Below are 23,879 nucleotides of genomic sequence, written 5' to 3' on the forward strand. Positions count from 1 at the left end.
TGCCATCAGGCCCTCACGGCATTTTTCAAATGGTCATATTCTTCTGTGAAACGGTGTCAGCCGCCACAGGTAAAACCTAGTTTGGACCTGACTTTCCAGTTTTAGAGCCCAGTAGGGGGATAAATAGAAAATTCTTCTTTGTGTACATATAAAGAAGAATTTGTGGAGAAGGTAAAGATGAAGCAATATGTCTTGAGTCCATTGAATCTGCCCTGGAACTTCCTTCTACTGCCTGTTAATATTATAAGGAAAATAAGACATGTTCCTCCTAACACCTAGATCCACTTCAAGACTATGCTTGCTATTACTTCTCTCGTACTTTTGTAGTGCAAACCTTGCTGAATTAGCATTCTTGCATAAAATGGGACATACTTAAGACTTCACTCATGAAATTCTATAAACTGAGCATAATGCTAGTGTTGCAGGGATTTTACAACAGCATCATGAGTAGTGCAAATCAGTACCCAACTATGCACATATTTTAGTTAACCTTTACCTTAGAATATAAAGCATCAATGGAGATTTTATTTAATGCAAAAGATGAGCAAATCAAAACAAGACTGAAATAGAATTAACACTCATTTGTGAACAAGCAAATTTCTTACAAAACAATTTCCCAAAACAGTTCCACAATAGGACAGAAAGACACACATAAACATGCACAAACAAACAAACATTTTAAATAGGATATGGAGATCATCAAACAACTTGCACTGCCAAGTCTTGTATCCTCCTTGAAATTGTAGATCTTTTCTTCCTCTTATGTTTCCAGTGAAAAGGAGTAGAAAATGAACTAAAAAGAAAAAAAAAAGGAAGTCAAATAAAGCTGACTGTTTTTACTTAATCGTGCATGGTGAACAATCACTAAACTTGTCAAAAGGACATTTTTGAGGTACACAAACAGAAGAGCAGGCTCGACACGTTACAGATTCTCTAACATGAATATTTAACTCATTTTAGAAGTACATCACCTTTCCTTATGTTTTATATATTTTATGTGGTGAATATTTTGTTCCTATTGCTTTCAACAAGCTAAGTGGACTATATTCCAAAATCCTGAACCTACTCACAGATTCTGTATAGATTTTTTTTAAAATGCGGCAAAGCTGAGTCTTAAACTACCGCAACAAAAGTTCTCCGAGAATCATAAACAAATTATTATAATCTGCATTTGAAGCGATGTCTGTTTATAGGGTTAGCATCACAAAGAGGTATAATTGGCAAACTAAAATAGTGGGCTGGATCCTGTCAATCATTTCTGTGTGTGCAAAGGGGGCGCAATTCCCCCCTCCCATGACAGATGCCCCCAGCTCCCCCCTTGTGCTGTCCCTAAGGTCACCTATCCTCAGGAACAGCACTTTGAAGGGTATTTGGGGCTGTAGCAGGAAGAGGAGTCAGAGAAGTCACACTTCGCTGGCGGAAATCTTTCCAGCAGTAGTGATTTCCAGCCAGATCCAAGCCATTACATACAATGTACTCCAACCCATACATAATGAAGAGTCCAAAAGGATTCAATACACTCCTACCCTAACTTAGCTATTTCTACCACACACCTTTGTAATCATGAGTATATATATGAACTACTAACTTGTAAAAGGAGGATCACTTTACAATAATGAATATCAAAGGGGAACCATTTAATAGTATTTTAACAACATCCACAATGGGAGATAAACTGTAAAAAGTACCATAGCAGGTCACATCATCAAATAAGCCAATAAAGATCAAATACGTTTTATGTAGAGTATTCTGCAATTTTCTTGAATTGTCAAATGTGGGCATGTTCTTTGATATTAACCACAGTATTGGAGGTTTTCATTATTTTGGTTTAATTATTCTTTTAAAAGTAGAGACTGGAAACCACTATAGTCGCTACTGTAGGAAGAGCGTGGGACATAAATACTTTTAAATAAATAAATATGCGTACAGGAGCCTTAACAAGAAGCATCAGCGTTTTCATGCTCCCCGTTTCCCGTAATTCTCTTTAACATATGAAGTGAGACTTTCACATCACTTCAGGCAGTGAATTACAGAGTCTTCCCCATCACTGAACACTTGCACATTTCACTGAGGAGCTGATGGAAGATGTCAAAGGGCCACTTTAGATGTTTAAACAAAGCACAGGGAGAACAGGAAGCGAGAACACTTCATGTTTTCCCTTCACCACCATATCTTTGAATGGCTGGTCATTTTATAGTTGTGTTCCTTCTTGATTTTCACTACAAAATGGCTCATCACTGCATTTCAGTACAATAAAACATGACACGTTGCCTTTCAGGCCCAAGAAAATGCTGCAGCCAACCTATGGATAATGACTGGCCCTTGGTTTCCCTGCTCAAAGATGCTTTATGATACATGGGACAAAAAAATTATGTATTATCATGATAATCTGTACATGGTATTCACACCAATTCTTACATGGTTATCATGTGCACCATAGAGAGGCGATAAAGTGCAGAAGGAAACGAAGTACAGTTTCTCTTACAGAAGACTGCAACTCCCACACTGTTTGTTCATGTGAATGTTAGAAAAGTAGGACTTCTTGTTCCCTGTTATCCAGACAGTATGGTTACTGTGCTGCAAAAAGCAAAGCTGATGAGTCCTACATACGAGCCTCTTCCATTAAAGAAAAAATAAGTGTATATTCCCCCATACTTGAAGTGTGAAAACAGTAAGGGTGCAAGGGAATAAATACTATGGAAGCCTATGGAACATACTTGTTCCCATGTGCAGGATTGTGCTGCAAGACATGTATTCACAATAAAACCTGTACACATCACCATTTGTTTATGCCCAGGCAAATGCAACCCAGATCTTCAAGAGGGGAGATGATCAATCAAAGAAGAAATTTCCTGGTTGACTTGTTATAGACTGGGCGGTGGGGGGAGGGGGGCTGCACTACCTTAAAAAAAGAAAGGCTATAGGTGTGAGAAGGCCTTTTAATGGCCCCTCCCATATCTTCAACAGCACCAAAACCTAGAGACATAAAATGTCTGGAAATCAGGGTGGGGGTGGATTTGGGGGGAAATTGAAATATATGCAATTCTTATTTTACAATCAAACCTAAGCTTATTTTACTGCTTTAAACAACAATCCATCATTTATAACATAGTTGGCATATACAATTGCACTACTTAGCATATTTATGAAATTTAGAAGTAAAAATGTCTGTTTTCTACAAGCAAAACTGCAAATATACCTGATGCTTCAGAGAGAGGGGGAAGGGAAGTGGGGGAAAGAGAACACTGCAAACTGCTGTACACTACTCGGTATGGCACATGTATCACAATTTTTTGTCACTTGATAGGGGAGAAAATAAAAGTTTAAATTAGAAAATAAATTTTTGGTAATCAAAAAAGAATGTATTATTTGGACAGGAACAGTCTTCTACAGTCAGTATAGGTCTACTAGCATATTTGGATATCAAAGAGAACTTTATAACACTGAAAATACTGAACTCTTCAGTAATGTATTATCAAATACATTATAGCATACTGTTGCCCAAATTATTCCCATTTAAACAATGAACGCATCCTTTAAGATATATTCTATATACCTATGGCACATATAGAAATTCTCATTATCTAATGCTTTAGGTTGTCTTACACATACTTTCTTATGTTACACATTTTGAATGAGTAACACATTGTCATAAAAATATTTTACTTATTCCAAAAGAAAACATTTTTTAAAAATATTCCATGGGCTTTTTTTAGTGCTTTCCAGAAATATTTAATTTTTATACTAGAAACACTGAAAAAAATCTTGAATTTTTTTCCCTCAGAATTTTTCCTGTCCCCCCCCCCTTCCGTGCTTTCATATCATATGTCTACCAAATCCTACTAATGTTGGGGCCCATTGTTAGAGTATTTCCCAGGTCACTTACAAGAGACTTACCTGTCCAAAGCAACTATCTTTGAACGCATCAAACTGTAAGAGTCTTGTTCATGAAATTGGATCTATCCAAGCCATTCCGCAAGTAATATATGGCAAGTGGGCAGGAATAAAATGGCCGGACTCCTTTAACAAATGGTAGGAAGCATTTTCTGCATATGCTGTACGTGTATGTGTTAAAGGGCCCAGGAGCTAAAAGAGGGACCACATGACTCTTTGTGCCTTCCCAACTGGTGCTGTGAAGGTGCTCACCCATCCGTGTTTAATTGTACAATGGGAGTAATGTTTGTCTAATATTTATGCTTTCCTAGATTTTTTCCCCCTCTTTGGAAGAATGCTTTGCCTCATATTGCTCCCTACTCTGAGATACAACTGCTGCCTCGCAGGTTTGAATATTCTAACGAAGAGACACCCACAATCCTGTGTACATTTCCTTGGGAATAAGTCTTGTTGAACTCATTGGAAACTATTTCCAGCTAAATATGCAGAAGACTGGTCTGAAAGTCTTAGCATCAGCAGAGAGAAGTGAATTTTGCTCTGAACGCCAATTAATTCAAATGGAAATTTAGAGCACTCAATACACTCAGAGTCTCACTGTAGAGAAGACCATGGAGATGTAACATGTGGTCTTTATTATTAAGCTCCATTTTATTCCAGCCACAGGAGAATACGCCTTGTGGTTTAGCCCAAGCAGAGATCTCCTTGCAGGCTAGATGTAACCATTTAATAAAATGGAACGGAAACAAGGAAGAAACAGACCAGAGCAGCAGACTAAGCGTTCAACACCCCTATGACTGGACTGTGATTCCAGCTAGGCTAGCTTTTCATTGCTTGACATCATTCAGCCAAATACCACAGCTTGCAACACTGCTATGTGGAAGTCAGTCCGAGGGGGTACTGATTGACAAGTACCAAAAATCTGTGTAGCCATAAAAAGTTACGTATTATTGTTGTTCTTTAAGCTAATGTGCTTTGGGGCTGTTGAATGACTGATTAGAGATGAATTGGTGGTTTCAGCAAGTGTGAGCAGAACTGCATTAGCCATGGTAGATAAGCATAATGATGCTTCATAAAAAATAAACAACCCCTTCCTCTGAACTGCAAGCAGAAATTCTGATTGGAATCTGACATGACCCTTGTTCGATTAGGCTTAATTACACATCCAAGGAAGAGTGGACCGCATTTGCTGTTCATGTAATATACAGCAAGCGTTTCTCATGAGCAGACAGGACACAGTGAAAAGAACACAAGTTTGTGTGATGGAAAAAAATTAAGCTGAAGACCAGCCTGAGAAAATCTTAATTTCACAAGCATTATTGGCAATAGTCAACCTGTTGTTCATATAAAAGTAAGATTCATGCATCTATTTATTCACCCTAAACAGTGGGAAGACGTAATGCACAGCAGGCATCTCTGAGCTGCAGCTGGCACCAAGAACATCCGGTTCATTATGGACCTACAGTAGCAAACTTTTGGAGAGGGGGGGGGGAGTGTCATTTGAGATGTACCTTTTTCCTGCACTTCCTCACTCCTTGAGTTTTGACAGTTTCCCACTATTATTTATTATGCCTGAAACTCACTCTTCTTTCAAGGAACTCAGGGTAGCATATATGAAACTATATTTTATTGATGGCACGTCTAGGACTTGGGAGGCTCTTACCAAGTCAACCGCAATGGTTGTCTTAACATGAAAGGGGGGGGGGTGCAAGCTGACAATTCTCTCGTTCTCTCATCTCACACTCTGGGATGTTTCATATAAAGTGAGAATAATTCCGCTGCTAGGCCAGTGAGATCTCTGCACTGAGAAGACTTGGTTCAAATCCCCATTCAGCCATGTAACTTACTGGGTAGCCATGGACCAGTCTCTCTCAGAACCTACCTCAGGGTCATTGTGAGGATGAAGCGGAGGACAGGATGACCATGTATGCTGTCCCAAGCTTCTTGGATAATTGGCTGGATAAAGCTCAGGGAGAATGACAGGCCTTTACTGGACTCGAAGGCCTGGGAAACACCTAACCCTCACCACTTTCTGGAACCCACCTTGCATTTTTCCCCACACAAGACCCTGTGAGATAGGTTAGGTTGAGAAACGACTGGCCCCACTGTCACCCTCATGTCATTATTCGCATCCATCCAGCCCAGCCTTGTCCCACACCGCCTGTCATAGGTGCTGCCTTTTAGAGCCAATCTGTGAATCAGCTGTCTACTAATAAGTCTCTTGTTCATAAGTGTCTTGGTATTATTATTATTACAAATCAGCCTGTCAACATTTGAAAAGATTAACTTGGAGATCAGGGAGCTGGATCAAGCATAGCATTTCTGCTTGCGCTAGAGCTCTTGCGTAAGCAAAAATGAAGAGACCGCAGTAGCCACCTGAGCTAATTCACTTTCATTTTGTCCCTGTTATGCTTCTGCTTGCACAAGATCTTGTGGAACTAATTCCTGGGCACTGCTAGGAAACTGCTCGTGTTGCACAAGCTCTTGTGCACAGAGAACTGTGCTGAGTCTGTTTATTTTATGACTCATGCACTGTCCTGCATTCAACATACAGTTATAAAGACTTAAGGACATTTCCACCTTTGATAGAAAGGATGTAATTTTCCGACTGTTCTCCCTTGGTACTGCAGATTTCCACTTTGGCTCCTGTGCTGTTCCTCAATGCCCGCAGACCTCAAGGAACAACATTTCAGCATGCCCAGCAGGCTGCAGAAAGAGGGGGAAGTTCCACTCTGCGAGGTTTGCTCCACAAGCAGGTCTCACTGGATAGCGTTTCAAACCTATTGCTAATACCCTCATCGATAACATGATCTAGAAACCTACTGCAATTAAAAAAGAAAAAGAAAGCTAAGGAGAGGTTTAACGTACCACACTGGTGTCTGAGGATGAAAAGGGTGCGTGAGAGGGCACATGACCTGCCCCATGTCATTGTAACAGGGTGTTCCAAAATTATCATAGTTCCTACAAAAAAAGACTGCACAGCTCTATTGTGCAAGGAAGCGGCAAGAGTTCCTCTAGCAATGACCCTGTCCAATGGCAGCTGTAGTCACTGTGCCTGGGAAGTGAATATTGACAGAGCCCCTGCTTTGTTCTCAGCACTTTTGCAGCTCTGTTGACTTCAGTGAGGTTGCTGGGAGAGAAATGACAACAGAATTTGATCTTAAGAAAAGAACCCTACTCAGTATGCACAAAATACCTTTCAAACACTTCCCATTTAAAAGAACAAGCTACCAATGATAGTGGGGGGACTTGCATGATTCCTCCCCCTGCCTCATAAAATGTATTTACCACTACCATTGGCTATGAACTATTCCATAATGACAAGGGCTATTTTAGTAGTAAAAAAACATCTTGCCCCATGACATATTTTATGCTCTATGAATCCAGCCAAACTCTAGAGAATCTATTAGCTAATGTACTCTGCTCAGTATCTCAATGGCAGTCATAATCAATTATTAGAACTTTAATACACTGTAATTGTACTAAACAAGCTTACTATGGCAAATTGTTTATACCAGAGGGTGGACTGTGTAGCAGAACCCAGATCTCTGGTATATGAAGTGGGTAACTTTATTCAGCATTTGATCAAGTGTTATCAGTAACCATATCAATGCTGTCATTAACTTGCCTCACAACAGAATCAGTCATTTATACAGATGTTTTAATAGGTAAAGCGCTTTTCAATCTTTTATCTTTTTTTCACAACACTATGAATTGGCTATGAGAACAACAGGCAGCAAATGGTGCCCTATATCATTCCTGGCTAATAATACAGCTGAGGTTCCTCATTACATAGTCACCGAGTTCTTGAGCTGGATGATGAAAACAGGGTTGTATGTACCTGTAACTATTGTTCATGGGGTTCTTCTGTGCAGGCACACATCGGTCTTCGGTTTTGACACAACTTGGTGCTTAGTGGTCACATTTTTGTCTGTCGCAGAATATGCGCCTGAGAAGACTCTCCCACAGGGCAGCCTCAAGCCTTTTGAGCTCTCTCATTTTGAAGCTTTGGGATGAATTGCTGACAAATGGAGCAGGCGCCAACCTTATGCCCTTCACCCAGACACAGATCATGCTGGTTAGAGTGTGTCATTCATTTTCATCTCACATTGGGAGCTCTTTTTAAATAGGGCCTTCTACACCATAGCGATGGAGCCCACAAACAGAACCACAAACTCAACTGGAACAGCTTGATAAAGTCCAGTGTGGGACTGCACAGAAGAACGACGAACAAGCCTTCTTTTAGGAGACAGCCCTGTAAGCAGTTTAAGAGCACAGTCATGTCTCCCCACAGTCTTCTCTTCTCCGGATGAAACAGATTCAGTTCCTACCTTTCCTTGCAGGATTTGTTTTTCAGACTCCAGAGCATCTTGGTAGCTTTCCTCTGAACTCATTCCAATTTATCTGCATTTTTCTTAAAGCTGAGTACCCAAAACTGAACACAGTAATCCATGCTAGTCAGATCTTATTTGGAGTGCAACCATTATTTCTTGTGACCTGGATACTCTTTTTCTAAAATAGCATTAGCTTTTCTTTTCTTTTCTTTTCCAATTATATGACACTGTTGACTCACTACAATCCTGAGATCTTTTTGTGTGTACTACCTCCAAGCCAGGTATCCCCTATCTTATACATATGCATTTGATTAGTTTTGCCTAAATGCATTTGTTTTTGTTGATTTCATTTTGTTAATTTCAATCCAAGTTTTCCATCCTTTCAACATCATTTTGAATTTTATCCTCTAAGGTGTTTGTTATCCCTCCCAGCTTTGTGCCATCTGCAATTTAATAAGGATTCTCTCCATCCCTTCGTTCAATACACTGATAAAAAGATTGAAGAATACCAGGCTCAGGATAGAACCCTGCAACACAACACACAAGACCTCCATCCAGCCTAATGAAGTGCAATTGCTAAGCACTCTTTGAATATGGTTCTCCAGCTATGATCGTGTTATTGTCTGACTCGTGTTTATCAGATAACTCTGTGAAATAGATTATCACTTGGTCATTCCTCTACCTCCCTGGTAGAGGTTCTTTCTCTAGGCATCTCATCTAGTCTGCTTGACTCCCTCTCACTGCTGCCAGCTCCCCTTGCTTCCCTAAAAGCACTCCACAGCCAGAGGGAGCGGAGTGCACTGGCAGCGGCAAAAGGGAGCCAATTGTGCCGGTGGTGGTCAGAAAGAGCTGGCAGCGGTGATTGGCTCCTTGTCCTTCCCATTGCCACCAGCATGCTCAGTTCTTTCTGGTTGCGGAGTGCTTTTAGGGAGCAAGGGGAGCACACTAGCAGCAGAGGGAGCTGGCAGCAGCAAACGGCTCCTTGTCCTGCTTGCCGCTGCCAGTGTGCTCGGCTCCCTCTGGCTGTGGAGTGCTTTTAGGGGAGCTGGCAGCGGAGAGAGGGAACTGAGCAGACTAAACGAGAAGCCCAGAGAAAGAGCCTCTGTCACTACACTTCCCGTGGAACCTTGTGGAAAACCAATGCGTATCCTCCACGCGTCAGGCATCTTGTCTGTTTTGGCTCTAAGCTGCTAACACTAATTCCTAAAATGGCCATCAAGCACCAGCCAGCAGGAGAGCCCCAGCTGGGCACTAGCATTAAAAAAATAAAGTGCTGCCTGCATTCATTTCATTTCCCTAGTCTTACAGTGACTGAATTTTTTTAACCCTTTGACTGAAAATTCTGCACTTGCCACCCTCCTTGTTGCAGTTTGTGTCCTTTTAGAAAGTGAGAATGGCTTCTGTTGCAGACCTCCCACCCCATCGGCCTGTCATTATTCCCTATGGAGAACTTTCTCAAGGGGGGGGCGGAGTTACCATTTTTCAACCAAATGACACCAAAATTGCAATGGAGCTTCTTCTGCCTGTCTACAAAAGTTTCAAGCAAATGAGACAAAGGGGGTTAATTTTACAGACCCCAAATTAGGTCACTCTCTGCACAGTTACACTAAGTTTTCTTCTGCTGGTTCCTAAAAGGCCCATTAAGCAGCAGCCATCAGAGAGCTCCAGCCGGCCACTAACATTTAAAAAAACCCTAACCTGTTGCATTCATTTCGATTTCCTACTTTTACAGTGACTGACTGAAATAGTTTTTATCTTTCTGCTGAAGACTGCATTTGTCATCCTTCCTTGTTGTGGTCTTCTTGGTTTTTCCCTGCACAGTGAGAGAGGCTTTCTTTGCAGGCCCTTCCCTGTTAGTTATTCCCTGTGGGAATTATTCCCTGTGGGAAGCTTGGGTGGGGGACCTGGACTCATCGTTTTCCAAATGTTATCAAAATTACAGCAGAGCCTCTTCTGCCTGTCCAACAAAGAATCCCTGAGTTTCAAACTAGTTGGACAAAGGGTTTGAATTTTATGGGCCCCTGAACAAGTTCAGGCTTCCTATTTTCACAGGGGGAAAAGAAACTGCTATTTTCAGGGGAGGGGAGCTGCTCATGCTGCAGGGTGATAAGCATCAGAACTTGAAAAAAGGGGGGTATTTTCAGGGAGGGTGTTTCATTTCCCCAAACATCTTAAGATTTGTGTTACCATTCCATAAAAACCAAGGTAATGATTTGAAACAGTAATTTCTATGTACATGTCCAGGAATTCTGTTACGCACACTCCTAGTTCTAACATCAGCTGCACTCACAGTTGGGTTTTTAGAGAGTAAAGTTCAAAATACATGGGTTGCATCTAACAAATCAAGTTCTCAGGATTAATTTTGTCCATAGGATCCATCCCAATGTAATGTGATAGGCAAAGTCAAACCTCTTGAACACTGTGATTTACTTTTATTTTCCTTTATAAATTTCCAAAATTGAATTTTACAAATGTTGGGAAGTCAGAAAATGTCTTTTCCAAAGCTTTGCTTCTACTTGTAAAATAATAGACCTCAATTATGAATTCAGAACTGCAGAATCATCATAGTTTTATTATGAGTGCCAATGCACCATTATTCTTAGTTCTTGCTCAAGATCTTATTCACCCAGACTGAAAGCACAAACTTGTAGTCACTTAAATCAGTTTCACTCTCCACTTTTCTAAACCACAAGTGGTAAAAAGAACAGCGGAACAGGAAACACAATGTGGTTGACAAAAAAGTTTCTAAAGCAATTTCACAAACGAATGCAGGAAATAATGAAGCAAAACTGAATGTATGTTGGTTTTCTGGTAAGACTGGGAAACTTCGGGACCAGGGGTCAGATAGATTCGCAATGCAGTCCTAATTAGAGTTACTCCTGTCTAAGCCCACTGACTTCAATGAACTTAGAAGGGTGTAACTGCTTAGGATTGCACTGTAGGTGTTTGTTACCAGTAAATGTAATGATTCATATTCCTATGACCTTACTATGCCTCCTGGTTGCTTCCTGGCCTATCTCCATGAGCCAAACCACTCAAAATTGGTCTTTCAAAGTGATATGGGAGGCCTGATTCTACAGGGAAAGAATAATAGGGCTTTTCAATACACTCCTGGTTTTCTTAGCAGTCAATCTGCAAGAACTGGAATTGGTTTGGGTACAGTTCTTTTGCGCATCTGTCCTCCCATTGCATTTTTACAGTTGTAGAGTTGGTTAAGTAATCAGGGTTTTCAAATGAGAGTGCTGTCATCACTGGTGGCATCACACACCCCTTTTAGGGCTAGTTTAAAAAAGAAAAAATGAACACATGGAGAAGTCTTTGCATGGGGAAGCCTAAAAGAGAACCAGTCCCACCATCCGTACTTAAGGTCCATTCACTCCCCCCACCCCCCAGCCCCCAGCCAAAACTGAAAAGCTCTCTTCAGGCTGATCCAGGGCTAGGAGGTAGAGGCTGGCACCGGTGTGGCAAACCAACCTCTGTTGGGATGGAGCCTGGAGCAGCAGCTATATGCTTTTCAAACAGTGCTGCTTTTTCTGGTGCCAGAAGTGGTCACGCCCCTGTCCCCTCGGCCCTAGTGCTTTTGAATTATTTTAAATTCATCATTTCATAGTGTTATATCAAACTATGGTTGTAATGATACATGCAACAGATTCTTTGAATTCCAATCCTTCATTAAAAAAAATATTAAGTCTCTAACCCATTCCATTGCAAATATAATGCCTTTTTCCTTATATTTTTGCAAAAAAAAGGGGGCTAGATATTTACTTTTCTAAATGAAAGCTGGGAATTAAGAGAATCTGTTGCATGTATTGATGCAATGGTAGGTCATATGTTGTTATGAAAATGACAATTAAAAATGATAGAAAACAAAAATGGGAGGGGGGAAAGGAGGGTGGGAGATTGTTTCAATGATCAAAAAGTAGGTTGGAGATAGTGGGGGGGAACAGGCTGGACAAATAAAACTGGAAGAAACATTATGCATGAGGAAAAAGGCTCAAAAATCAGTTTCCAGAAAACAATTAAGGTAAAAGTATTCTCAAAAGAACTGGAAAAAGAGAGGGGGGGAATAAAAAAAATTGAAGCAAAAACTGAAGCAAAAAAAGTGCACACGGAAATCAGGGGATAAATTGAAGCAGTATGAGGTCAGAACTGATAGGGGGAAAGAGTATGGAAAACTCCATACTAGTGAAAGCAGGGGATGAAACCATTATAAATTTGGATTCACTTGTAGTTCGGGTCCATCAGTATTTTGTAACTCTGTGGTTTGGTTCCAGTTGAGCCAGGCTGAACTGGTTCAGATGCACTTCATGTATATGTTATAAAGCCTTTTAACTGCAGTGAACTCGCATAAAATAAATACAATGATAAAATATTTAACTTGAGAAAACGTATATAGCTTTCCACCCACAGGCTATATCCATGCAACAATGCCACTTCCAAAATGACGGTGTGTGCGTGTGCGTGTGCGTGCGTGTCTCTCTCTCTCTCTCTCTCTCTCTCTCTCACACACACACACAGGGAAGAGCAGCCATGATGTAAACCAGTGATACAGCCATATTTTTAAAACTTGTACAGTACCAGGCAGCTCATCATATATACAAAAAAACCCAAAAAACAGAGCTGGAATGGGTTTAGAAAGGTGGCTAACACTGGTATGTCTTCCTATGAAGAAAGGCTAAATATATGAAGCGTTTTTATTTTAGAGGAACAGAAAAAAATGGGGGATGTGACAAAAGTTCATAAAATGGAGGAGGTGGAGACAGCAGACTGAGAACAGCTGTTTTCTTCTTTCTTAATACTTAGAAACAGCCAATGAAGTTGATTGGCTGTAATCTCCAGAGAAGTAATTCATACTATGCATAATTAACTTATGGACCACCAGATGTGGTAGCCAGCCACTAGCATAGGGCTGAACTAGACATCCAATTCAGTTGGGCCATTACAGTGCTGTGGAAGAGTTCCCAGAAGAAGCTTGGAGAAGTACTTTGACTGCTAGTCCCCCACTGTGATAATTTCAGGTAGGCAGCCATGTTGGTCTGCAGTAGAAAAGCAGATTGAGGATATGAGCTTTTGTTGACTCCTGGAAGCTCATGCCATGGACATCAAAGGTGCTACCGGACCTGAATCTTAATCCCATTACAGTCACTTTGTAGATGTCACATCTAGGTTGGTACTCAGTTGGCTTTTATAAATTTAGGGATTATGGTGATCTTTGTCTGGAACTGTACTGCAAATGAGAGCTCATGTGATAGTATGCTAAACCCCTCCACTTGGCTTAAAATCTTAGCCGATCCCAGCTAGTGCCAAGTTATTTTTGTGCCAGCTTCCGAACTTTTTTTTTACCCAGGATTTTTGTTAGTTTTGGAATTGAGCTTTTAAAATATTCTGCTCCAATTACTTTGCCCTTCCAAAATTTATATTGGCACTGCTTAGAGATTGCTCAGTATTTTTATTGCTCTTAAACTATCTATCATTAGTTATGTATAGCTCACCTTTATATTACTGCTGGTGCTATTCTTAAGATCCAGTTATTTATACTGATTGCTGATTGTAAGTTTAGTTTTTAATTGTTCTTTAATTGCAGAAAGTTGGCCTTCAGTACCACTGGCAGTGAGAAGTAGACCAAATGTATGGTGGACAGGTCTCCCCTTATCTCTCTTCTTAGCTGCTCCCCCCCCCCGACCCCATGAGATGGCGGAGGGAGAAGTAAGGAAACTAGCCACTAGAAACCTATAAGAGGACATAAACAGCCAATGGAGAAAGGTCACATACAGATTTCTATCCCCCTTCAGCTTACCTTGTTCTGTTGGGGGAAGGGGGGTAACCTTCAAAATTTTCAACAGGTGCAAGATTCACAGGGTTAAGGTCCAGTAGCACCTTAGAGACCAACTAGATTTCCAGGGTATGAGCTTTCAAGATATGATGAAAGGAGCTTTTACTCTTGAAAGCTTATACCCTGGAAATTTAGTTGGTCTCTCAGGCTGGCTGTGAATCAGCACTCTGCTAGTTCAACTCCTACTGGTGCCATGAATTCTGCAGGTGGCCTTAAGTTACTCCTCACAGCCTCAGCTCCTCCAGCTGTATTGTGGGAATAGCAACAACACTGACTTGGTTCACCATTCTGAGTGTGGTACTCATTTGTCCAGAAGGGCTATATATAATCACACTCTAGTTATTAAGGTGCTAGTGGACCCGAATCTTGCTCTTCTACTACAGACCAACATGGCTACCCACCTGAAACAACATTCACAGGGGCCAACTGGGGGTAGAACGGACTGTGTCAGGGGAGAGCAATTTTCAAATGGTTTCCAGGCGCAGACTTTCTGCAAGGGGAAGGGGGGTAGCTGAGCATGGGAAAAGATCTAGCCCAACTGCATCTCTTTTGTAAATTCCTACTGGCACAAGTTTTTCAACATAGGGAAACATTTGTTAAAATAAATGATTTCCCTACCTGCACTCTAAAGCGGCACTATCTATTAGCCAAGGAGCCTACCATTTCATTCTGTTGCATGTGGAGACCAGGCCAGAAAGGGGCTGCTCTTACATGGCAATCATGTAACTCTGAGAAGGAGCTCAAGGACATAATTTGGACTAGCTGAACACTTTCCTCCCCTGAACAAACAGCTGATACAGGGGGAAAGAAACAGAAGGATGGGTATGTCAATGGCTCCCTTTCCTCTGTGCTGCCTACTATCCCCTTGACCATTACCTTGCTTAATGCTAGGGGAATTTTAGAATTTTCCAGTCACATCATGGCTTACATATGGCTACTTTCGATCTAACAGTGTAACACAGCATTAAATCTTTTGAAATTCCAAATTTGCTCAACATTTCCTTTACTTTTTTCTTGATTTTCATTTGAGTGAACCAGTCTGAATACAGGGCCAAGAAAATGCAGGAAATAGAACTATCAACTCGCCCTTCTCTCTTTTTCCTCCAGTGGGGAAACAAAATGTCTCTTCCTGTGCCTGTACTTAGATGGACACTCTTTTTACCATCTTAAAAGGATGAGCCTGAAGCCTGATACTGATTGAAACATTTTTACCTGACCTTTCTTTGTGGTTCATGGTAGCTTACAATAGTAGATTAAAAACACAAACCAAAAAATCCTCCCAAATTCCTCCTTCCCCACCTTAAAAGATGCCTACTGTTCAACAACCCCCCCCCCCCCGGCCAACAAGCCTTGCAGCACCTCTTGAATATCTTCAAGGTGGGGGCTCCCCTGACCTCCTCAGGAAGCCCATTCCATAGAGCAGGGGCCACAATGGAAAAGGCCCAGGCTCTGGTCGATGACAAACAGGCTACCCTAAGAGGTGGGATCACCAACAGATGACTGCCTGAAGACCGTAAGTGGTATGCACAGGGACTTAATGGAAGGAGGTGGTCCTTCAAATATAGTGTTGGATTAGGATACTTTGGTTCAATCCCCATTCACTCATTCAGCTCACTCCAGGTGAGCTGGCAACAAATGGCCACTTCATTCATTCAAGGGCTTGTAGAAACACAGGTTACTCGTGCTATACCAGCTTCTAATGTATAATTTCTGCAAGTTCTGCAACTAAAGACTCCGGAAATTGGCTTTAGGTTTCAATATTTTTGTCCAGAGGGAGTGGAGCTTCCCACCTGGACTTGCCACCCCAGGGCCCCCTGGACGCCACTCCAAGCTGGTGGGGGGGGGGGAGGCATGACAACCGCCAACCAGGCCAGCGCCAGGCTGGGAGGGCCAGCAGGAGGTGCTGGTTCCAGTGGCGCCGCAACTCAACTCCCAGCTGGAGTGGGGGGAAGGCCCATCAGCCTACCGCTCAACTGGGTTGGGGAAGGCCTGGTCGCCACTGCGTCCTGACTGCCAGTGGGGGTGGGAGGAGACCCTGGCAGCAGCTTCAGGATTGTGGGCCCCGCAGAGCGGGGGGGGGGGAGGCTGTAAGATGCCCTCAATGAAGAGAGAGCAAGAACTGCTCAAGGTCAAAAAGATTACAACAGGAACAAACACCTTCCATTTTCAGTTTCCCACCCTGGGTTCAAATAACAGAAACACTCCCAACAGCATCAGCTTCAGCTGCAAGGGGGTATTGAATATGACAGTAGTTCACCTGGCTGGCTTCATCAGGGAAGGTGTGGCCCCATTCTCTCATGAATTCTGCTGCTTGCACTAGGAAGTACCCCAACTCATCTGGGTCCCCTTCAAAGCAGGCTTCTAGTTTCTGTAGGCCCCACAGCAGCTGCAGTGGAGGTCCAGGGATCAGCCCAGCTGGGTGTACAGGTTGGGCCAGTAGGCCAGCTGATACTGGTGCTTCTTGCCCATCTGGGGAAAGGATGGGCAGCTGGTCTTGTGGCACTTGTGCGGCTTGACCCAGGTTGCCGCCTTGGCTTCCCGGCGGTGGACCAGGTTGGAAGGCCATCTGCATCATCTGTTGAATATTCTCCATGAAAGCATTCAAGTCACACCTCATCTCCCCCAACTCGGCTCAGATCTCTTGCACTTCTTCAGCAGAGGGTGCTTCCAGTGTTCCTCTCCCTCCTGATTCCTCATCACTTTCTCCTCCTTCCTCAGGGAGGAAGAGAGGGAGAGAGAGAGAGAGAGAGAGACACCAGCGTATCCATCCCAATGGAGTGGGGGGGAGGGAACCCAGGGTGTTGTCAACCTCCTTTCTGAGGCCAACCTGGGAACCATCCTAGAGGTAGCCAACCTGGAGAGCCAGACCTCCCAGGCTCTGATGTCCCCCAGGGAGAAGCCTGGCAATTTTCAAGCAAGGCTCTTGAAAAAATGGCTTCTGAAGATAACCATGGCTTAAGTAACACCAACTTTTGCCTAATATTGGGAAGGGGAACAGATGCTTCTATAATTACCTTAAAGTTGAGTAGGGCAGAGTGCATGCATATGTATGGGTTCCAGGGGAATGAATGCAGGGAAGCATTCAGATTTGCATGTTCATATTCTTGCATTCATATGGATATGTATAAAAAGGAAAATGTTTAAGTTGGAAATTGAGCTCAAAGTTGTGTTTTCCCGCTGCCCTTAGAAATCAATATAGAATTGGCAATGCGACCCCAGCTCAAAAATAGTTCCTTTACGCTCTTAAAAGCATTTTGTTATAAAACGGAAAGCAGTAACAGAAACAATGTTGTAAGTGTGGAATTTCCTGCATTCCTTTCTGTTAAGAGTCTGAATCTGTAGTTCTCTTTTAAATTAGAGTTTTTTTAAAAAATAAAAGTTAAAACAATTGAGATTGCATAGTTGGGGGGGGGGGGGACAGGAGCCCCATGGCACAGAGTGGTAGGCTGCAGTATTGCAGTCTCAGCCAGGGACTGGCGAAGGCAATGGCAAACCACCCTGTAAAAAGTCTGCCAAGAAAACGTCGTGATGCAATGTCCCCCCATGGGTCAGTAATGACTCGGTGCTTGCACCTTTACCTTTTAGTTGGGGGGGGGGAGCACAATGCTATTCCAGAATGGCTTAAATAAACACATATATGTGTCCAATGCAAGTTAGTAAAAAAGTGTATTACTCTGGTTTTGGTTTACTTTTGAATGTCAGCGGCATTTTGTACATAACCTACTGCAGTGTACTGTAGATTTGCAACACTTCTCTCCTCTCTCTTGAACTGGATCTTGGCATCACTCTCAAAAACTGCTTTCAGGCAAGTATTCCTTTATGCATTTCTGCACTCCTTTAGGCAAACCACTTATGCACTCTCTCTCCCAGGGCAGGTTTGCTTTCTCTTTGAAGTAGGTTACTTGAATAGCACACTTGCAGAAGCATGCTTTTGAAAATGACTTTTAAGAAAGACTTTTCTTTGTACTATAATGATACATAGTGCCATCCAGAACTAAAATGACTCAAACCCAAAATAAACAAAAACACACCCAATATGATTACACACAATTATTCTAATAGTGGCACACGTGTGGGTCTGGCATAGGCACAGATTTAAAACTCTGAAAAGTACCTTTCCAATGATACTGTTGAAATAACTGTACCAGTAAGAAGAATTAGAAAGAACTATTGTAATACAGACACAGCCTCTCCCTCCTTTCCCATGCCACTTTTCCAAAGTATGGGTTGATGCATTATTTTTTCAGGGACATCCTCTAAAAGATTTTGGTATTTTCCCCTTCATTGGCTTTCACTGCTTCCTTTTCTTTATAGATCCAGAGGAGTTAGCCGTGTTAGTCTGTAGTAGCAAAATCAAAAAGAGTCCAGTAGCACCTTTAAGACTAACCAATTTTATTTTATTGTAGCATAAGCTTTCGAGAATCAAGTTCTCTTCATCAGATGCCTGATCCGAACTGGTCAAATACAGAAGAGGAGGGGAGGGGAAAGAACAGGACATATATCACAAGAAGACAGAATGCAATTAGTGTGAAGGCAATCAAAACATTCCTTTGCTTGTAAATGTAAACATCTCCTTTTGGTGTGGAGTCAGTTTGCCGCAGTGAAGGTATACAATTCCTATGTAGTATAAGCCCTCGATAACCACAGCTCTCCCTGCCAGCTGCATCTGACAAAGAGAACTGTGGTCCCCGAAAGCCTTCAGCCCCGAAAGGCTGCTGAATTGGAATTCATATGCAAATTTGACTCTGTCAAGCTGGGACTGAATAGAGACTATGAATGGTTATCACATTATCACAGGTAACAGATTTCCTTTACAGAGGCGTGGTCTGGGGGAGCCCAGAGACGCCTGGTGTGGGCTTTGTTTGTCAATTATCTCAGCCTGAGTGCCTGTGGGCTTTCGGGGACCACAGTTCTCTTTGTCAGATGCAGCTGGCAGGGAGAGCTGTGGTTATCGAGGGCTTATACTACATAGGAATTGTATACCTTCACTGCGGCAAACTGACTCCACACCAAAAGGAGATGTTTACATTTACAAGCAAAGGAATGTTTTGATTGCCTTCACACTAATTGCATTCTGTCTTCTTGTGATATATGTCCTGTTCTTTCCCCTCCCCTCCTCTTCTGTATTTGACCAGTTCGGATCAGGCATCTGATGAAGAGAACTTGATTCTCGAAAGCTTATGCTACAATAAAATAAAATTGGTTAGTCTTAAAGGTGCTACTGGACTCTTTTCCTTTTCTTTAGAATCTCAATAAACGGAAGACTCAGGTGCCCCCCTTGGTTGAGATCTGAGACACCACTCCTAGATTTTACAGTTCTGTACATGAAATTGTGGGTCTCCTCCAGTTTTTCTTCTAGGAACATCTCTTCCCAGTTCTGTTGCAGGACACAGAACTGTTGCTGCGACTTCTGTCTGCCACCTTCTTTCAAGGCAAGCAGAGGATGGAGATAGAGGACGCTTGCATTATGCCACCTACTCTGCAAGAGAGGGAGGGAGAGCAAGGAACCTTCCCCTGGCCCACTTGTGTTTTATTTTATGCTTTTGTTAATCATCTTGAGTTTCTTTTTCAACAAATAAACTCAAGGCAGTTAACAAAATGATGAAGTATAAATGGCTCAAGGGAAGGGTCCTCCCTTTCCTGCAGAGCAGCTGGTATGATAGAAATACAAGAAGCAAGGCTTACAGTGCAATCCTAAGAACACTTTCCTAGTAGTAAGCCTCAATGAACAGATCTGAATAGGTTCCTAAGTAGATCTGCTTAGGAATAGCAATGTTAGCTTAACTGAGCATAGATTTAATGCCCACAAGGCTCAACTGAGCCATGTTCTCCCATTCCTCACACAAGAAGCATGCGTGCAAACAGTGCAAGGAGAATAGAGCCACATATGCCCCTTATCTACATCCAGCTCCTCCTCCATGTGCTCTGCAATTTATTCATGGCTCTGGAGCACAAGTAACTTGATTGATACATGGAGGGAAAGGCTGGATGGGGTTATAGAAGACGTACATAGGCTTTCCATTCCTTGCAATACTTACTTGTCCTGCTTACCTGCCGTCTGGCTGGCCTACCTCTCTGCACGCACGCACGCACGCACACACACACACACACAAGTGGGGAAGGGGTAGGAAACCAGGGTCCACTGCGCTTTGTGGAACTCTGTACGGAGAATGCTGACTGGATCAAGTCCATAGTAATTAGCTGCTATAACAGAAGCAAGCAAGAGAAGGAAGGAGAGATAATATTGTATTTATTTGGGGGCCAATGAAGAGGCAAACTTCAGAAAATGCTAAACAAAGCTGTATTTATTCCTTTACTGAAATATTCCAGATTATTACCTGCCTGATGTATTTTGAATATTTTATCAATGGGAAGAAGTCACTTTCTTGTCTCCTAGATAAGGCTACTTCTTTTTTCTTGTGAAAGAACACTTATCTTTTCCTTCCTGTTTATTTCATGGCAAAACAATAGATATCTATCAGCATGATTATTCTCAAAGACTGATACATGCAGTCATCCATTGACACACATCTCATTTCTGACAGAGTCATCCCACAAGGTAACTCAGTTTCTGTGGTCGCCGCTGCAATAAGTGGGCTACTTCATCATTAGGAATAATTTCAGCTCTAAACAACGGGCAGAGCTAGAGTTGATCATGATTCCACAACAGCAATACAAATATTTGGGGTGTTTTTTCACTGTGCTATCATGAGCAGTTCTAAGAGTTCAGGCAGCTTAGGTATTAAAGGGCTAAGTATTGTGTGTGATCATGTGAGAGATGCCCCAGTGGCTTTTTTTCAAAAAAGAAAAATTATTTGGGAACAGGGAAACCTACGGAAGCAACAGGGGAGGAAAAGGGGTGTTTAACTGTAGCTGTTTCTTTACTCCAAATTGCCTCTAAAATGTACGTTTCCTTTCACACAGTTCAAAATGCGCATATGTGAAGAAAACACAAATTTAAAAAACTAGAAGGGGAAGGAGAGCCACTTTAATTAAAACTGGAAGCATCTTCCCCTATCCAAAATTTGCCCTTCTAGAAACAACTTTTCTGGGGGGAAAAGGGTTGTGTACTGCTACATACCTTTGGGTGGAATGTGTAATTTGCTCTTCAGAGAGAGTGAACTGGAAAGTTTCTAATTTCACCCCAGCCATGAATTTATTAAGTGGCCTTAGGCAAGCCACTGTTCTCGAACTTCAGCCCCTTCCCTCCTCTGCAACACAGGGATAATACTGGTCTCTCTCATAGAGCTGTTATAAAGATTACTGAAAGTAATGCTCTGAACCCTTGATATATACTCTATTCAATGCTACTGGTTTCAATGAAATAGCAAGGTTTGATTCTATCAAAGTCAGCCATCAATGGCAAATAAAACCTAGTTCTTTTTCAGGAGATCTTTCCTATGAAAACAAAACCATTCTTTATAAGACTTTAATCACAACCCAAGGTTAATGTTGCAATGATGAACAGTCAACAGTATCTTGTAAGGGGTGGGGGGGGGGGAAGAATTGTTATCGTGAAGATTGCTGCTGGTGCTCTAGATATGCAATGTGGTTCTTTTTTGCATATTCATGTTTTCCTTGGATCAGGGCCTTAATCCACAAACTATAAAGATCAACATATTTGTTTCAATTGGTTTAATCTCTTTGGCTTTAATTGTACTTTCCTAGTTTGAGAAAATCTGTATTTGTTTTATTACGTGTCAGTTTGGATTTCATTTGAGACATCTGCAACACTTACCTATCTTTCTTTGGCTACACTCAGACATCACGACACTACGCTCTAAGGGAAATGAACACAGCTTCTTGCTCTGCTCTTGTCCTGCTCTCTCCTCTCTGTGCACAGAGTTTAATGCAAAAGTTCCCAGTCTGATCAAGCTTCACTCACCATGCAGTCTTGAATGCAGGTACCTCAGGGAATTAGAGTCTGTTTATTCCACACATCCTGGCATTCTAAGCTAGGATCATGTAGGAAACCACGATCCACAGAAATGCTTGAATTCAGACATTTTATTTGATTCATTTATTTATTCGATTCATTCATTCATTTATTTATTTAAAACATTTATTATCTACCTTTCTACCATGCAGGACTCAAGGTATTTAAAACATTTATTAGCCCCCGTTCTACCATATACACTAAAAAACAATTTAAAACACAGTTTATGACTGCCAGTAACTAGAGAAAGTTAATTAGATGCAGTCCTAAATAACACCATCTTCAGCTGCCTCCTAAGACCGACAGTGTGGGGGCCAGGTGCATGTCCCTGCTGAATTTGTTCCATAATTGTGGAACTGCCACAGAAAAGGCTCTCAAGTAACCACCAACCAACATTCTTTGGTTGACAGGACAGTTAGGAGGGCCTCTCACTGTGATCTTAACTCCTGGGCAGAAACACATGGGAGATGGTGAACCATAGCTTGATCAAACTGGAAAATTTTATATCAAGATCAGTGAACAACATGAAAAACAATGAGTACACATAAGTGCGGCCACAAGCTGTGTTTGTGCCTAAGTGGAGTTTAATTGCAACTTGTCTGATATTTAAACACAAAACTGGTATCATCTGCACATCTGTGAAGATGCATCATGCTATAAACTGAAAAGATGCCCTATTTTAATGCAGACCAATGAAAATTTGGACAAAAATAGGGCACTTGTGACTATTATTGTTGCTAATGCAACAGATTAATTTATTTCCTTGCTTTCAGAACCTGAAGACAAAAAGTCTGGGGAAAGTCAATGGATGGTCTTCTTTAAACAGGTCCCTGTAAAATATTACAAGCATTCAGAATTCTGGATTGGTTCTTGCTTATGTTGAATTACTTTTCTGAACAAAACTTGTAACACTTCATATCCTGGAGCATCTCATCCCAATGATCCCATTCAAGGTTTACAAAAAGATCTCTCAAGAAAGCACCCACCAAACTTATTCAGGATGGTGCCGTCTCCTGCACTGTTCTGAAGTTCTAGGGCTCTCCGGTGAATTCAGCTAAGAAGCTGAGATTCTAAGTCACAAAGCTACTTGTTTTTTGGAACAAATATCTGTGAAGCTTGACAGAAAAGACTCCAGGATGCAGGACCGAGCTCAGGGATGCACCCCTAAATTATAGTTGGAAACAACTGAAATAATTCAACTTACCTTTCAGTAAACATGCATAAGGTTTCCAGTGATGCCTGCAATCTGCCGTTAAATCAATTGCTCCCAAATAAACGCGCTTATGAGATCAGACTAGAGAACAAACAACTAACAAATGTACATCTCTATTCCACTCCAACTCGCAGCCAAGCGAGTTCAGGTCGGATCCTCCTGAACAGCCCAACCCCGGGTTCCAAAGGGCTTGCTCCCAAGCACACGTGTACAAGATTACACGCTAAAGCAACGCGAAACGCCCTATCCCCTTGTGCTTCGAAGGATGCAGGCGGGCCACTCAACAGGTGAAGCTTCCTCCATCCTCACTGCATTTCGACCTACCCCACGGCTGCGAGGGGGAGAAAGACCAAAAGAAAGGAGGGAGGAGGCAACCCTGAGCAGAATACGAAGCGTGAGGACAGGCCTGAACCCAGGCACGGTAATCAGTCAAAGACACGACCTCTCCACCCCTCCCCACGCACGTACCCTTCGCTTTCCGCAGCTGCCGCGACGCCTCAGCCGCCGGAGCCCACCGCGCAGAAGGCGCCAGCTGGCGTCCGGCTCCCCTCACAGCGGCGGCCCATTCCCCTCCTCCGCGCCTCCCGGCCTGTCACTAGCGCAAGGCGGAGCGCACACGTATCCCTCCGCCCCAGCAACAACGCCACTAGCCTCAGCAGCCGGCGGCAGCGG

At 42.3% G+C, this 23,879-nt stretch overlaps 1 long non-coding RNA gene across 1 annotated transcript; it reads right to left on the minus strand.

The window, feature by feature from the left end:
- Positions 1-505: 505 nt before the first annotated feature.
- Positions 506-23,870, minus strand: LOC129331871 (uncharacterized). Its single transcript, XR_008597293.1, has 2 exons — positions 23,676-23,870; positions 506-793 (listed from the first exon to the last, which is right to left on the minus strand). It is a non-coding gene; the product is annotated as an uncharacterized LOC129331871 (long non-coding RNA).
- Between the last annotated feature and the right edge of the window lie 9 nt (positions 23,871-23,879).

This window comes from Eublepharis macularius, chromosome 6, assembly GCF_028583425.1.
Source record: "Eublepharis macularius isolate TG4126 chromosome 6, MPM_Emac_v1.0, whole genome shotgun sequence".
Lineage (NCBI taxonomy): Eukaryota > Metazoa > Chordata > Lepidosauria > Squamata > Eublepharidae > Eublepharis > Eublepharis macularius.